This window comes from Tiliqua scincoides, chromosome 2, assembly GCF_035046505.1.
Source record: "Tiliqua scincoides isolate rTilSci1 chromosome 2, rTilSci1.hap2, whole genome shotgun sequence".
Classification (NCBI taxonomy): Eukaryota; Metazoa; Chordata; class Lepidosauria; order Squamata; family Scincidae; genus Tiliqua; species Tiliqua scincoides.
The window spans coordinates 245,641,103-245,655,417 of NC_089822.1; the positions used below are offsets into that span (position 1 = coordinate 245,641,103).

Here is a 14,315-nt window from a genome sequence, read left to right on the forward strand (position 1 = left end):
ATTGGAAAAGAAAGAGGATGTATGCAGCGATGCTCCGGTCTCCAGTGGGTTTCAGGACAGGGGGAGATCCTATAAGGTAGCAAAACCCCAAACGTCCCTCTCAGGAGCCTTAGGAGCTGTGAGGCCCAATGCCAAACGTTTTTGCAGGACCCCCTGCTCACCAAATGATTGGCAATGGCAAGGAGCACAATGATGGTTGGCAACCTTCAGTCTCAAAAGACTATGGTATAAGCCTACAGCACCCGGTATTCCCAAGCGGTCTCCCATCCAAGTACTAACCAGGCCTGACCCTGCTTAGCTTCCAAGATCAGACAAGATCAGGCATGTGCAGGGTAGCAGCATCATAATTGCCAATTGGCTATGGGGAGGAGAGGCAATTCCAAACCAATTGGACCCGGGGGTGTTGGGAGGGAGGGCCGCCCTGCGACAATGCACTGCTCACCATGCTCTCCTCACAAAGATTCCATGCTGAAGCATCAGCTACAGGGCAAGGTGCTGGCTGCAGCTCTGGGTGCTCTGCTCTTCACCACAGTGTGGGGCCCCACCAGATGCTGGGCCCAGTTTGGCCAAATTGGCCAAATTGCCCTAAGGCTGTTCTTGATCCCTCCCATGATCTCCAGAAAAAAACCTCAAGGTATTCATTCAGAGTTCTGTACAAATGTAATGCCCTTCTGACATCTTTCTGAGAAAGCACTTTCAGAGCAACAACAGGCTTGTGGAAAGGAACACGATACGTCTTACCAAAGCAAGAATAAAGTATGTGCATTAGGAGGTTGTGGATCAAAGTACAAATTGTTATTTTCATTGTTCAGCGGAATAATTACGAAAATCCATTTGCTAGTAAATGTGCCTTGTCTTGTAAATCAGCGGGCCATTAGCCTTAACAATGTCAGAGTGTTGTCACTATCCAATTCAATTAAACGACTGACCAAGGTAAGTCCTAAGAACACGATCTAGACAAAAAAGAAAAGAAAAGATTCTACAATTAGACCATCATGTCCTTATAATGCATTCAGTCATCTTTCAATTCCACACATAGAAAGAAGGGGACAAAGCAATTTGTGCTAAATCCATCATGGGGAGACATAGACACATGGCTAGCAGAGGGAGATAAGACGGAATTGGTGAGATGTGAGAAAAATTAAATGGAATACATCCACTACGCCAATGACGTATGTGCTTAATCCTGTGTTCTCTGAGGGGAAAAGAGAGGATAGCACATCAATTGTCATGCCAGGCTGAAGGGATGCTTCTTAGAGCATAGGTTTGAAAAGATGGAACCTTGTCTATTTCCTTCATACACCGACACTCCAGTATTTGTATTGTATTGGCAACCTTCAGTCTCGAAAGACTATGGTATCGCGCTCTGAAAGGTGGTTCTGGCACAGCGTCTAGTGTGGCTGAAAAGGCCAATCCGGGAGTGACAATCCCTTCCACACCGGGAGCAAGTGCAGTCTGTCCCTGGTCTGTCTCCCTGGCTATGGGCCTTCCTTCTTTGTCTCTTAGCCTCAGACTGTTGGCAAAGTGTCTCTTCAAACTGGGAAAGGCCATGCTGCACAGCCTGCCTCCAAGCGGGCCGCTCAGAGGCCAGGGTTTCCCACTTGTTGAGGTCCATCCCTAAGGCCTTCAGATCCCTCTTGCAGATGTCCTTGTATCGCAGCTGTGGTCTACCTGTAGGGCGCTTTCCTTGCACGAGTTCTCCATAGAGGAGATCCTTTGGGATCCGGCCATCATCCATTCTCACGACATGACCAAGCCAACGCAGGCGTCTCTGCAGGCGTCTCCGACGCATCCTCGGCATCACCTGGCAGGACAAAGTTCCAAACAACACAGTCCTGGAACGTGCTGGAATCCCGACACTCCAGTGGAGTAGTCCAAATCCAGATTACACTTGCCACGGATGGTGCAGGGAAGATTCAATACACCAAATGCCTGTTGAAAGAGGAAATAGAATATTGCCGTACGTACGGCATATACATGGTACATCCATGTGGCTGGGCAAGCCTTGGCAGAAATTTGAAATGAGCATCACTCGCCTTGGAATGTTCCAGTCCTATTCCCCACAACATTATAGAATGCAGTCTTGCCAATGGAGGCTGTGCTAAATGTAATGGGGAGGGGGCGAATATGGACACTCTGCAGAAAGTAAAAATATCACCACTGCCTGATTGTTTATGGGTCTCCAGGTCAGGCAGAAAAATGGAAGATAAGATCAGGCATTTGCAACTGCCACAAGATCCACTCCCTGATAGACACCTCAGTTCTTTTTGCAACACACCCTGTCAGTCCCTCCTCCACTCACGTCCCGCCAACTCATCGGAACCTGCAGAGCCACTCAGAGCTGGAGCCACTCCTGGAGTTCCTCCCATGCCTCTTGCCATTTGAGGCAGTCACCCAGCAGTGCATAACAATGGCCCGACTTTCACACCACTGTAAAGGACCTTGCACTGCTGGAACACCAGTTCTAGCAGAGCAAGTCCGCCCCCCCCCCAAAGACAATAATGCAACATATGCAACAAAATATAAACTCCAGTACAACGTAACCTTAGTATCCACGGATCCAGCATCCACAGATTTGACTCACTGTGAATGCCGTGGATTCTACGGGCCTAAGAAGGCCTCCCAGAGGCCTCAACTGGTTTGATGAGCAAACTGGAAGTGGCTGTGGATTCGTTGATCTGCTGATTTGCGTATCCATAGGAGATCCTGTTACGGATCCCAAGTGGATTAAAAGGATGGAATGTATGGTTGGCAACCTTCAGTCTCGAAAGACTATGGTATAAGCCTACAGCACCCAGTATTCCCAGGCAGTCTCCCATCCAAGTACTAACCAGGCCTGATCCTGCTTAGCTTCCGAGATCAGACAAGATCAGGAGATAGTGTTCAGTATAGGGAGATGTATAACACAACAGCAACAACACAGCATAATATTAACATTAAAGTTATAATTCATATCTTCGTATATTAATACAGTTACAGAACAAAAAGACAACAAAACAAACAGTGGCAAACATATTTGAACAGCACATAATTGACAGAAGCACATAATTGACAGAAGCATTTCCGAAGAGGATAGATGTTAACTAATACAATATTAACATTTGGCTGACCACTGCTGGGGACATAGCACTGGATCAGATGAATGTGGGGCTTGATCCCCAGCAAGACAGTTCTTACGTGTTTGTTCCTGCCATCTGATTTGGCTTCTATTCTGTCATCTCAGGGCATACTTACAGTGCATATCTTTTCAGAAGCCTTGCTGAGTTCAAAAGGTCCTACTGCCAGGTAAGTGCACATAGGTTTGCAAACTCAGTATCTGAAATTAGGTTGGTTGGCAGTTCCTGTGACCTGGAGGAAGTGAACTACCAAAGGACTGCACATTGATTGGGCCCTGCTTCCCATGATTATAGAGCTTTGCAACCCCGGGGTATGAAGTATGACTGCAGTGCTGAATGCCTTTAATTACAGTTCCAATTTCATCATTATGTCTCTCCATATCTTCAGGTAACTCATGAACTTGCACCTGCACCTCAGTAATTTGAGAAGCAGGCCTCATCTTTTATTGTATCCCTTTTGGCAACGGGAGCCAATTAAGTTTCATGGAAGCCTGAAAAGTCATGATAACAGTGGCGATAGGTTCTGAAATCTGATTTCTTTCCCCCACATCAAAAGCATTCTCTTGAGATAGTGTACTGTAATGGCTGAGAGCGTGAGCTGTAATCTAGAAAGTTCCTCGTTCTTATCTTCCTGCCAAAACAGGACAGTCTTCTACACAGTAGCAGAAGGGCATTGGGGAGGGGAGGAATTGGCCTCCCCAAGAAGGGATTTGCATAGCCTAGCTGAACCACAGAGACTACCCTCTGTTTCCCAACAGGTCATAAATCCAAATATTCACCTCAGTAGGTCTTAATATGTGGACAGGTTTATCTGGGAGAAAGTGCTCTAAAAAAATCCTTGGATTTTTTTTTTAATTTCAGTTTTCAATTTTTATGCTACAAATCAAGGTACCGTATTTTTCGCTCCATAAGACGCACTTTTCCCCCCCAAAAAAGTGGGGGGAAAAGTGTGTGCGTCTTATGGAGCGAATACTGGGGGCAAGGTCCGCACTGGGGGCAAGGTCCTCATTTGCACAGGCGCCACATGGGGAGGGCAGGCGGAGAACAAAGGGGGCAAGGTCCGCACCAGGGGCAAGGTCCTCATTTGCACAGGCGCCACAGGGGGAGGGCAGGCGGAGAACAAAGGGGGCAAGGTCTGCACTGGGGGCAAGGTCCTCATTTGCACAGGCGCCACAGGGGGAGGGCAGGCGGAGAACAAAGTGGGCAAGGTCCGCAGCGGGGGCAAGGTCCTCATTTGTGCAGGCGCCACAGGGGGAGGGCAGGTTTACTTTAAAAGTAAGTTTTCCTCCTCTAAAAACTAGGTGTGTCTAATGGTCAGGTGCGTCTTATGGAGGGAAAAATACAGTTAAATTAATATAATAACCTGTGCAAATAAATGAATGAAAACGTATAGCAAATATATTGCAATATGTTGTAATGAAGGACTATTTGAAATAAAATATTTAACTCACATCCCAATCCTAACTGAATTCCCGCACAGTGATGCAGGGGCTCCGGCATGGGCTTTGTTGCGTCCAACGGAGGAATTTTGGCTGCTGGAGACCTCCTCAGGATAAGAGGACATTTGTATGGGTCAACTTGGACCTGTGCCAGCGATATCGCTGGAGCAGGTTTAGGTTGCACCGTGCAGGCAAAGCAGGCCCAAGGAGGGGGTAAGAATACAGCGTGCGCTGGTACTGCTGATTCTGCTCCCTTCCCAAGCTCAATCCGCCCACCCCACCCCATCTCCTCCCCCTTCCATCCCTCCCCACCTTCACCCCACACCTGTGCTGGACTTAAATGGTCCAGCGGGCGCCCACTCCACCAGCACTAACGGGAAGGTTCAGCCCTTTCCATTGGCCAGTAATGCTGTCATAAAATGCTTTACAAAACTTTTCAACAGCGTACACCAGCGGAACACATGTTCTGCCAGCACTGAAGAAGAATAGGATTGGGCTATCACAGTCTTAAGCAAATTCCAAACATTTTATTCACTTCTCGTTCCACAGTTATCATTCCTCATAGGATCATCTTTGAATGACCATCTGGCATGATTTTGTGGCCGAAGTCCCTGTGATGTCATAGGCGTGTATCTATACTCTTTCTCTCGATACCGAGCTAAACAAGCGCATCGGTAAAGCAGCTACCACGTTTTCCAGACTCACAAAGAGAGTCTGGTCCAACAAGAAGCTGACGGAACATAACAAGATCCAGGTCTACAGAGCTTGCGTCCTGAGTACACTTCTGTACTGCAGCGAGTCATGGACTCTCCGCTCACAACAGGAAAGGAAACTGAACGCTTTCCACATGCGCTGCCTCCGACGCATCCTCAGCATCACCAAGCAGGACAAAGTTCCTAACAACACAGTCCTGGAATGTTCTGGAATCCCTAGCATGTATGCACTGCTGAAACAGAGACGCCTGCGTTGGCTTGGTCATGTCGTGAGAATGGATGATGGCCGGATCCCAAAGGATGTCCTCTGTGGAGAATTCATGCAAGGAAAGCGCCCTACAGGTAGACCACAGCTGCGATACAAGGACATCTGCAGGAGGGATCTGAAGGCCTTAGGAGTGGACCTCAACAAGTGGGAAACCCTGGCCTCTGAGCAGCCTGCTTGGAGACAGGCTGTGCAGCATGGCCTTTCCCAGTCTGAAGAGACACTTGGCCAACAGTCTGAGGCAAAGAGGCAAAGAAGGAAGGCCCATAGCCAGGGAGACAGACCAGGGACAGACTGCACTTGCTCCCAGCGTGGAAGGGATTGTCATTCTCGAATTGGCCTTTTCAGCCACACTAGATGCTGTTCCAGAACCACCATTCAGAGCGCGATACCATAGTCTTTTGAGACTGAAGGTTGCCAACAATGTACAATGTATGCATCTATACATATCCATCTAAACTTATCTTTCATGTTACAGTGCTTTTTACTCAGAAAATTATGGGAAAACAGACACAGCCCTACTGGACTGTTACAAAATGTTTGTGGTCATCATTCTTGCGCTTCCTGCCTTCGAGCCTCTCAGGAACGATTACAGAGCACTTCTTAAAAACCTTGTCTTCATCCATTGTATCCTGCCGGGAAAGGACTTCAATAACCCACTAAAGCTCACTGTGGGGCAATAACTCACCCAAAAGACAAGCCAGGCAACTTCTGTGGATAGTTTCTCTTCACGAAGTTGAACTCTTGCCCAAGCACTTTATTGCAGTTTGAAGAAAAATGAGAATTTCTCTCCCAATGATTAGCGCTTCTAGAACTTTTCCTTCTGAACTCTCCAGAGTAAGTTGCCATTCCATCATAAAACTCTTCTGCGCAAAATCAACTTCCTCTTAGACTTCAAGTTGATCCTGACAATGTAGCATTGGATTGTTACATTGTAAGCCAACGCTAGGCCTAGGCCCAGGGTGTCACTATCTGTGGTAAAAACAATAAAATAAAAAATGTCTTTTTCCATTGATAAAAATAGCATATGTTCCCAAACTATATTTCTGCTTGGTTACATATTTATCGTATTAAGCAATTAAAGATTCTGAACAGGGCTCTGATTTCTGTAAACACTCTGATTTCCCTAGTTCCACCTGTATTCCAGGATAAAATCGCTATTAGATGCCTGTAGCCCAAGAATTGACATGGTTTAACAGCCCAATCCTATCCATTACCCTCTGCTGCTGACACAGAGGTGCCAAAATGGCAACCACTGTACCTATGGCAGGTGGCAGTCCAGGAAATCTCCTCTGAATAAAAGGGATAAACCTCCACAGCATGGAAGGGTCTACTACAGTGGTTCCCAAACTTTTTAGCACAGGGATCCACTTTTTTAAATGACACTCTATTGGGATCCACCTAGGTTTGCCAGACTTCTAAAAAGGAGATCTAGAAAGAAATAATTTTTATTTATTTATTTATTTATAAGTAATAATAATCAGAAAAAAGATCCTCAAACATTTATCTGTCTATATTTACACATACTTGCAAACTGCAGGAGCTGTGCTGTTTGTAGGGTCGTTTTTGAACAGACGCAGGACTTGAGGCTTTTAGTTATCTGATCTTTCCATCACCCTTTGGTGACCCACCAAAAATCAGGTTGCAACCCACCAGTGGGTCCCAACCCACAGTTTGGGACCCACTGGTCTACTAAATAGCTGGCACAGGTCCACGTGGACCCGTGCTGTGGGATTGAGCCTGGAAAGGGGAATGGGATATTGGTGGAGCCAATTCCACCCCCTCTCAGGTCTGGTCTGCCCTCTCCCCTGCCCCCATTGCTGCCCTGTATGTGACTGAGAATGAAGAAGTAAGAGTGTCTGCAGGGCTGGGGCAGTCTGAAGATCACTCTGGAACTACTGGTCACTCTGACAGAGCTCAAAAGTCAAAGACTGAGCTCAAATGTCAAGCAGGTTGCACTAGTGAGGTGGTGGCGGTGGTTGTGTGTGTGTGTGTGAAAATAACCAGTTTATTGAAGAAACTGCCATTTTGCAACATGTCCTACCTCCCCAAACTGCCATTTTATGCTGGTAGCGTCCAAGGTTCTGGCAAAAAAAAATAATAGCTCCCAGGAGCATAAACCATGTCCGGCCCTGCTGTGGGGCCATTTTGATGCGTGGCAGTAGGGGAACAATTCACTCCCCTTTCCCCATTTTTGCCTCAGAGGCAAGAGGCACCACCTTGCCTGTGGTTATATTAGCAAGCACGTGGTGGGTGCGCACAGGGTCTGCATACCTTTTTAGGCCAGCTTTGTTTTCATTTTCCTAAAAATATCATTGCATGCATGGTTGCCTGGCTTCAGTTGCCTTTTTATCTCTTCCAGGATAACTACAGACCTCATTAAGGTACCTGAGAAATCCCAGTCGTGCCGGGTGAAGAGACAATTTGGTTTGTTAGATTTTCTTTCTGTGGTGCTGCTTAGTCTTTGTTCAAAGAGCTCGGTGTTGGTTGTCACAGTTTGCTCCTGAGGGCCTATTAGCTAAAACTGTCTGCAAGTAGGTGAGAGTTTGTATAATAACACCATGTGGATACGTATTAATGCATTTTGCAGTGGTGATTTCATGCTATGTTTTCATATATCCTTTTTGGGAAGGAGGCTGTGCTTACCTCCAACACCATTTGTGTGTGTGTGTGTGTGTGTGTGTGTGTATGTGTGATTTCTTCTAAACTCTCAGTTTCCCAGTGTTGTTTACCAGTCAATTACCTGGACTAAGCCCATGGTGGAAGCAGAATGTTGAAAACACTCTCCCCACGCATTGTGTTGGGCTCCCTGGGGGCTGGGGGATAAGAATAGGCCCTCAGTTTGGCTGTACTTGTCGTCAGAGGCGACTAAACAGCCACCGGGTAGCTGGGACTCGTTAGCCTGGGAAGGCAGCTCATCTAAGAGAAGGAAAACTCTGATCCCAAACCTCCACTGCCTTGTGGCTACATCCAGTTATAGAAAAGGCTTCAGGAGTCAACCTTGAGGCAAAATCCGGAGCCGGAGTCCCTGAGGCAGTTCATGGCTGAACACAGTCACATTCTGGCAACTCCTGCGACGCCGCTGGAACCAACCGTATTGGCTCCTGCCTTTCTATTGCCCTCCATTGGGCAGGAGGTCTGGTCTAGAGGGTAGAGCCTCTGTTAGGCCGAAGATAACATCAGAAGGTTGCCAGTTCGAGGACACCGGCAGCTCACTGAACGGCTGAGAATGGCGAGACCTTGAAGCGGCTGACAAGCCCAGCTGAGTGATTCCACCTGTTCTTGGTGTGAGCAAGAAGCGTCTTGGCTGCCCTCCATGTGAGAGATGGAGCTGCTTGTCAGCCTGCGTGGGAGAACTGGAGGCCAGAAGTGAGACCAAAGCAGGAAGACCCATCTGAAATGTTGTTGGTTCTTGAAAAGAGAACCTCTATGATTGAGAGAACCTCTATGATTACACATGATTGTAAAAATCCCCTTGAGGGATTTAGAAACGCCTGCCTATGTAAACTGCCTTGAATAAAGTCAAAGGAGTAATCCGATGACCAGAAAGGTGGTATATAAATACCGAGTTGTTATTTTTATTATTATTATTATTATTTCAGTGAAGTGGAGAGGGCGGATTTGCTGCGTGGGTAACAGTCTATTCTCCATATCTACTTTACTCAGGCTTCGCGTACTGGAGAGGACACTCTGTTCCAGAACCACTATTCAGAGCGTGATACCATAGTCTTCCAAAACTGAAGGATGCCAACAACAACACGCATTGTAGTTCCAGTCTGGATCAACACTCACCCACCTTTGGCTAGTATTAAGGAAAAATGACGACCATGAAGTCTAATGATGCATTAAGCACCACATGTAGTTTGGCCTTAATATGCCGGTACTCAGAAGGCTAGCTAACCATAAATACAACCATAAGTTCAACTTGAATTCATGAGGAGAATATGCCCTGAGCAGCGCTCTCATAAGTGTCCTTTGATCACAGTCACACTTGCACATGCAAACACACACACCCCTTTTTGTGCGTGTTCCAAAATTACTTTCTGTAAAACCTGACAAAGCAGAGAAGGGCAATGAGATGAGGAGGAGCATTCCCTTGACCCTAATAAATGCCATAAAGACAGGTTAAAAAAAAACAACAAAACCCACAGACACCTGCTCAGCCAGGTGTGTGTTGGTAGTTTGTCAGCAAAATCCCAAAAATGCTGCTCCAGCCTTTTCAAGTGCCACAAGTCACAAATGTCACAGAGCGGATGATCACACGTCCATCCAAGAGGGCACCTTTCTCAGTCATAAGCAGCAGCACAGGATGGAAGGGTGAATTGCCCTTCAGCAGTGGAGAGGCGCAAATATCCTAATGGCCTGTCCTACGACAGAGGCTGCAGGAGTTCGGTGTGCCCGTGTCTCTGTGACCCTGTGTCCGTGCAAGGCTGGCAGATGCCAGCTTTCTCCAGCCCATCCAATTAGCCCTCACCATCTAACTGTGCAAACGGCTAATATGCCTGGACTAAAGGAGGTCTAGGTATCCCTAAAATAACTGGCAAAAGAAAGGAGATTTAAAAAAAAAAAAAAAATTAATATATTGGATGCTTTCTGCATCCAATGCTTTCTCAAGGACTCACAGTGACTAGCAATATAATAAAAACGGGAATGAAAATCATGGTTAAAAAAAACAAGGCAGGAGACAAGGACGAGAGTGAGAGAGCCAACTCAGCCAGTTCTAGAAGCACAGCAGGATAGCCAAGTCTTAAAAAGCCACCTAAAGGTGAGGAGAGATACAGTAGTATGAACTTTCCAGAGGAAGAAATTCTAAAACTTTGGGGTTGCCACAGAAGGCTTAGTTGTTCTTGCCTCCCCCCCCCCCCCCCGCCAACTAAGCCTTCCTAGATGTCAGCACAAGGAATTGAGCACCCTGCCAAAGATCTTAACAGCAGGGTCTTAACAGCCAGGTGCAAGGGAGGGCACCAGGATGAGGTCTCTTGTTATCTGGTGTGCTCCCTGGGGCATTTGGTGGGCCGCTGTGAGATACAGGAAGCTGGACTAGATGGGCCTATGGCCTGATCCAGTGGGGCTGTTCTTATGTTCTTATGTCCTTAGGGTATAAGTGCACAAGAGCGACTAGAGTTATGCATGGTAGCTGACATCTTTCTGTCGTTCATGGACTAGTGCCCCTTGTTACACCTGAGTAGCGGCCCAATCTCAACACAACTCCCTGCACGGCTATGCAATGTTACCAATGTAGGGCCTGCTGTATGCTATAGGGGAGTTTCAGAATCTGAAGACCTCTTTAGGGTAACATTTGTTCCCTTGCCCTGGGGCAAGCCTGTGCTGGGTCACCAGGTCTACTCTGATCTGTGCCAGCTCTACAGCTGATGAAGGTTTGTATGGACCTGCGTCGGGGGGGGGGGCAGGTAAGCTGGCATGGGGGGACAGTTGGTGGCTGGGAAGGGGTAGTAATGGGGCATGTTGGGGAGGAACCAGAGACAGGGAGGGAGAGAGAAGGGATGGATCCAGCAACTGTCACACATGCCAGAATTTATCCCTTCTTTTTTTAAACCACTTTTTAAAACCTTCCTGCCTCTTTTCTTTCTTCAGACACACACTACCAAAATTGCTGGCATTTGTGGGGTAAGTAAAAAATGTTCGTTTCTTATCTCCTGTTAGCCCTCAGGTGCCCTCCCCACTGTAGCATGCAGCGCACATCTTTTCAGACCAGCTGCATGCTAGAGCATGGCAGGAGATAGGATTGGGCTCTTACTTTCCTGTAAATGTGTCTAGCAAAGGGGTTTCAGGGCCATTGCTGAGCTCCAAAAACCAGCACTGATCAATAATGAAGCAAACAATTCTGAGCGGGTGTTGGTTTTCATTCTGTGGGCAGGGACTTCTGACACACTTACAAGTGGCATATTTGCCATTTTTAATGACTTCAGAATATGTTATTTAACAGCCATGCTAATGAGAAGTTATTCAAACCAAATAGTTGCCACCAAAGGCCTACAGTGAAGCATGCATAAGAGATTAGGAAATGCTGTTTCCTTTCTTAACTATATTGCAATTAAACAGATGTCACAAGTTCACACACATATGCCTGTAATTTGACAATGGTGGAAACTTTTAGCTCTGCCTAGTAAGATAATGTTTTGGTCTGGGAATGTCTTTATTTTCATTTTTTTGCAATTAGATCTTCTTTTTTTTCTCCTCATTACCTCCCTCCCTTTTTTAAAAACTGCATTGTTGTTTTTGTGTCATCTGTTTTGCTTGTTTTTTCCCCCAGATAAAGATCTGCTCAGTAAAACTATAACTGGCTTTTAATAAATAGCATCCCAAACCAGTCCTGGTCTGGATATGTCATTACAAAGCATTGTTCTGTGTGATGAATTCACAATGTGAAGTGATGGTACTGGAGCAGTTCAGGCAAGAGGTCACACGGAGATGTACCCGGACTCCAAAAATGAAACAAAAACAGCCACATGTTCAGACTGTAGGTTAAAATCTTCTGCATCCATCGGTTCTTGGGGACAAATGTGAGTCCCTGGAGGGTTATCCATCATGGCTAAACTTGTTAAAATTCCTCAGATCCCCTTGAAACTGGCACTTCACAAGAATTCTAATCAAAAGCCACACTTCAGTGCCATCAGAAGTCAAGTGAGAAATGATCGTGATACTTTTCGCAACTAGAAGACACTCTTCTCCTCCTCCCCTCCCCAAACACCAAGAAAGGAAATTAAAGCTCTGAGGAGGTCCCTGCAGTTGTTAATATGAAAACTCAGCAGGACACGCAAAGGGCAGGCTGCAGTGACTCTGCGCCACTTCATGCCTGTGGCTTCTGCTAGCAAGAGAGTCTCATGGTTTTGTTGCTTCAAGGAATTGAGCATCGAAGCTGTGAGGTCTTCCAGCTGAAAGAACAGCTATTACAAAGGCCTGCAAAACTGAAGATCAGAAAAACTTTTTTAAAAAAAATTATGATGTTTGTATATGAATTTGGGGTGCTGATTCCAAAATGGCATCGGTTTTGCCCTCATTAGTGAAAGCAGCTTCCTCATTCGGAGACCATGGTGTAGGCCTCCTCAAAAGGAAGCTGCTTGAACCATTCACTAACGAAGCTATGCCAAAACTAGACATGATAGGGCAAAACTGATGCCATTTTTTGAATCAGCACCCCAAATATACCCAGGAATAGGACTAACTTTTAAGACAGCAAAATATGTGTTTGGCCTGTGTTAGTGCAGGGCTGTAAGTTATTACAATGGTCATTAGATGGCATAGTGAGCATCCCTTTCCCTTTCTTTCTCACCCACCATTGCTCAAAGGCACAAACAAGCCATTGCAAAGCTAGTGATGTCCCTGAAACTTGGATGTCCTGGCCAGGGAAGGTACGATGGCCTCAGGTCTGCCGCTGACTCTGCCTCAGCAAGCTAAAAAAAATCCCTGTACCATGCTCTGTCATGTGGTTTTTGCAAACCAGGAAGTGATGGACTTTCAGTTTTATTCAAAGGGACCATACAAATAAAGGAATTTCCTGGTTCACACAGTCCCCTTAATCCTGCACTTCCTGGTTTGCAAAAATTGTGCAATGGAGCATGGTAAGAAAGCAGATCAATGTGGCTTATGTCAGCAGCGGTTTGGAGGGAGGTGGCAATAGACTTGGGGTAGAGGTTGCCCCGAATCCACTGCCCCCTTGCTCCTACCATCTGCTACTGATGGAAGCCACACCAGCCCCCTTTAGGGCTAGGTCAGTTCCCAGCTATGAATTAGGAATGTTGGCAGCTTGCAATATTTGCTAAAATGCAAGGTGACCTTTATAGCCACAAACTTTCTCCTCCAATTCAGATTTTAGTCCAAGCTGAAGAATAAAGCTTTTCCCTCCCTGCGTCCTTCCTGCCCACCTGCCCACCTCCAGCCTCCATCCACTTCCCTTCTTTGGTGCTTTGGGGCAGTGTTAGGAGGGAAGAAAGGAGGGAAGTGTCACCCCTTTCAGGCTCCAGGCTGGTGACTGCAGCTGCCTACTGCTGAGCATGAGAGTGGGGAAAGCACCTAGTCCAGAGCAGCAAACAAGGTAAAGGGAGAACAGAGAGAAGGGGTTTAGAGGAAGGGAAGCAGGCAGATGAGCAAGCCGTTGCCCCGCTCTTACAGTATCTCTTTGCAAAGCCTTTTCATGCTGAAATCTAAGGCCCAGATTATGCATTGGGAGGTGCATAGAGGAGCAGGAAAAGGGATTGGACCCATCGTATATACTAAGCCATTTTTTGAGCACTCAGGAAACTTGTTCAATTTTCCAACTCAATTTGGAGCCCAACTGAGGAAGTTCTCCCCACCACCATTCCCAACCCAGCATTCCTGAAGGTGTGTGAGAAGACTCATAAAAGGAATCTCATAAAACCATGATTTTTTTTAACGTTTTTCTTTATCGCACACAGACCTCTATAATCTTTGCTATGATCTTCACCTCTTATGATGTCATTTTCAGCTTCCTGGAGACTTGTCCAGGTTCTGCAACTCTGTTTCTAGGGCAACTGTCTGTAGTAACAAATTGCCGGCAGAGGAAGAGAGACAATTTGTTAACTACAGACAGTTTCCCTAGAAACAGAGCCACAGAACCCGGAGGAGTTTTTCAGCAATTTTCAGTACCGTGCTCCAAACTCCTGTGGCACACTTGTGGGTGCTTTATGACACACCAGCGCAGCATGCCAGTTGAAAATCACTGCCATAAAGTCTGACCTGCCCTCCTCCCAATTGATTCTCTCATCTCAGATCCTCATCCTTCACCCTACAATTATTTCCC

At 46.5% G+C, this 14,315-nt stretch overlaps 1 pseudogene; it reads right to left on the bottom strand.

Annotated features, from left to right (window-relative positions):
- Positions 1–230: 230 nt before the first annotated feature.
- On the bottom strand, positions 231–349 carry LOC136642371 (5S ribosomal RNA; annotated as a pseudogene).
- Positions 350–14,315: the final 13,966 nt, after the last annotated feature.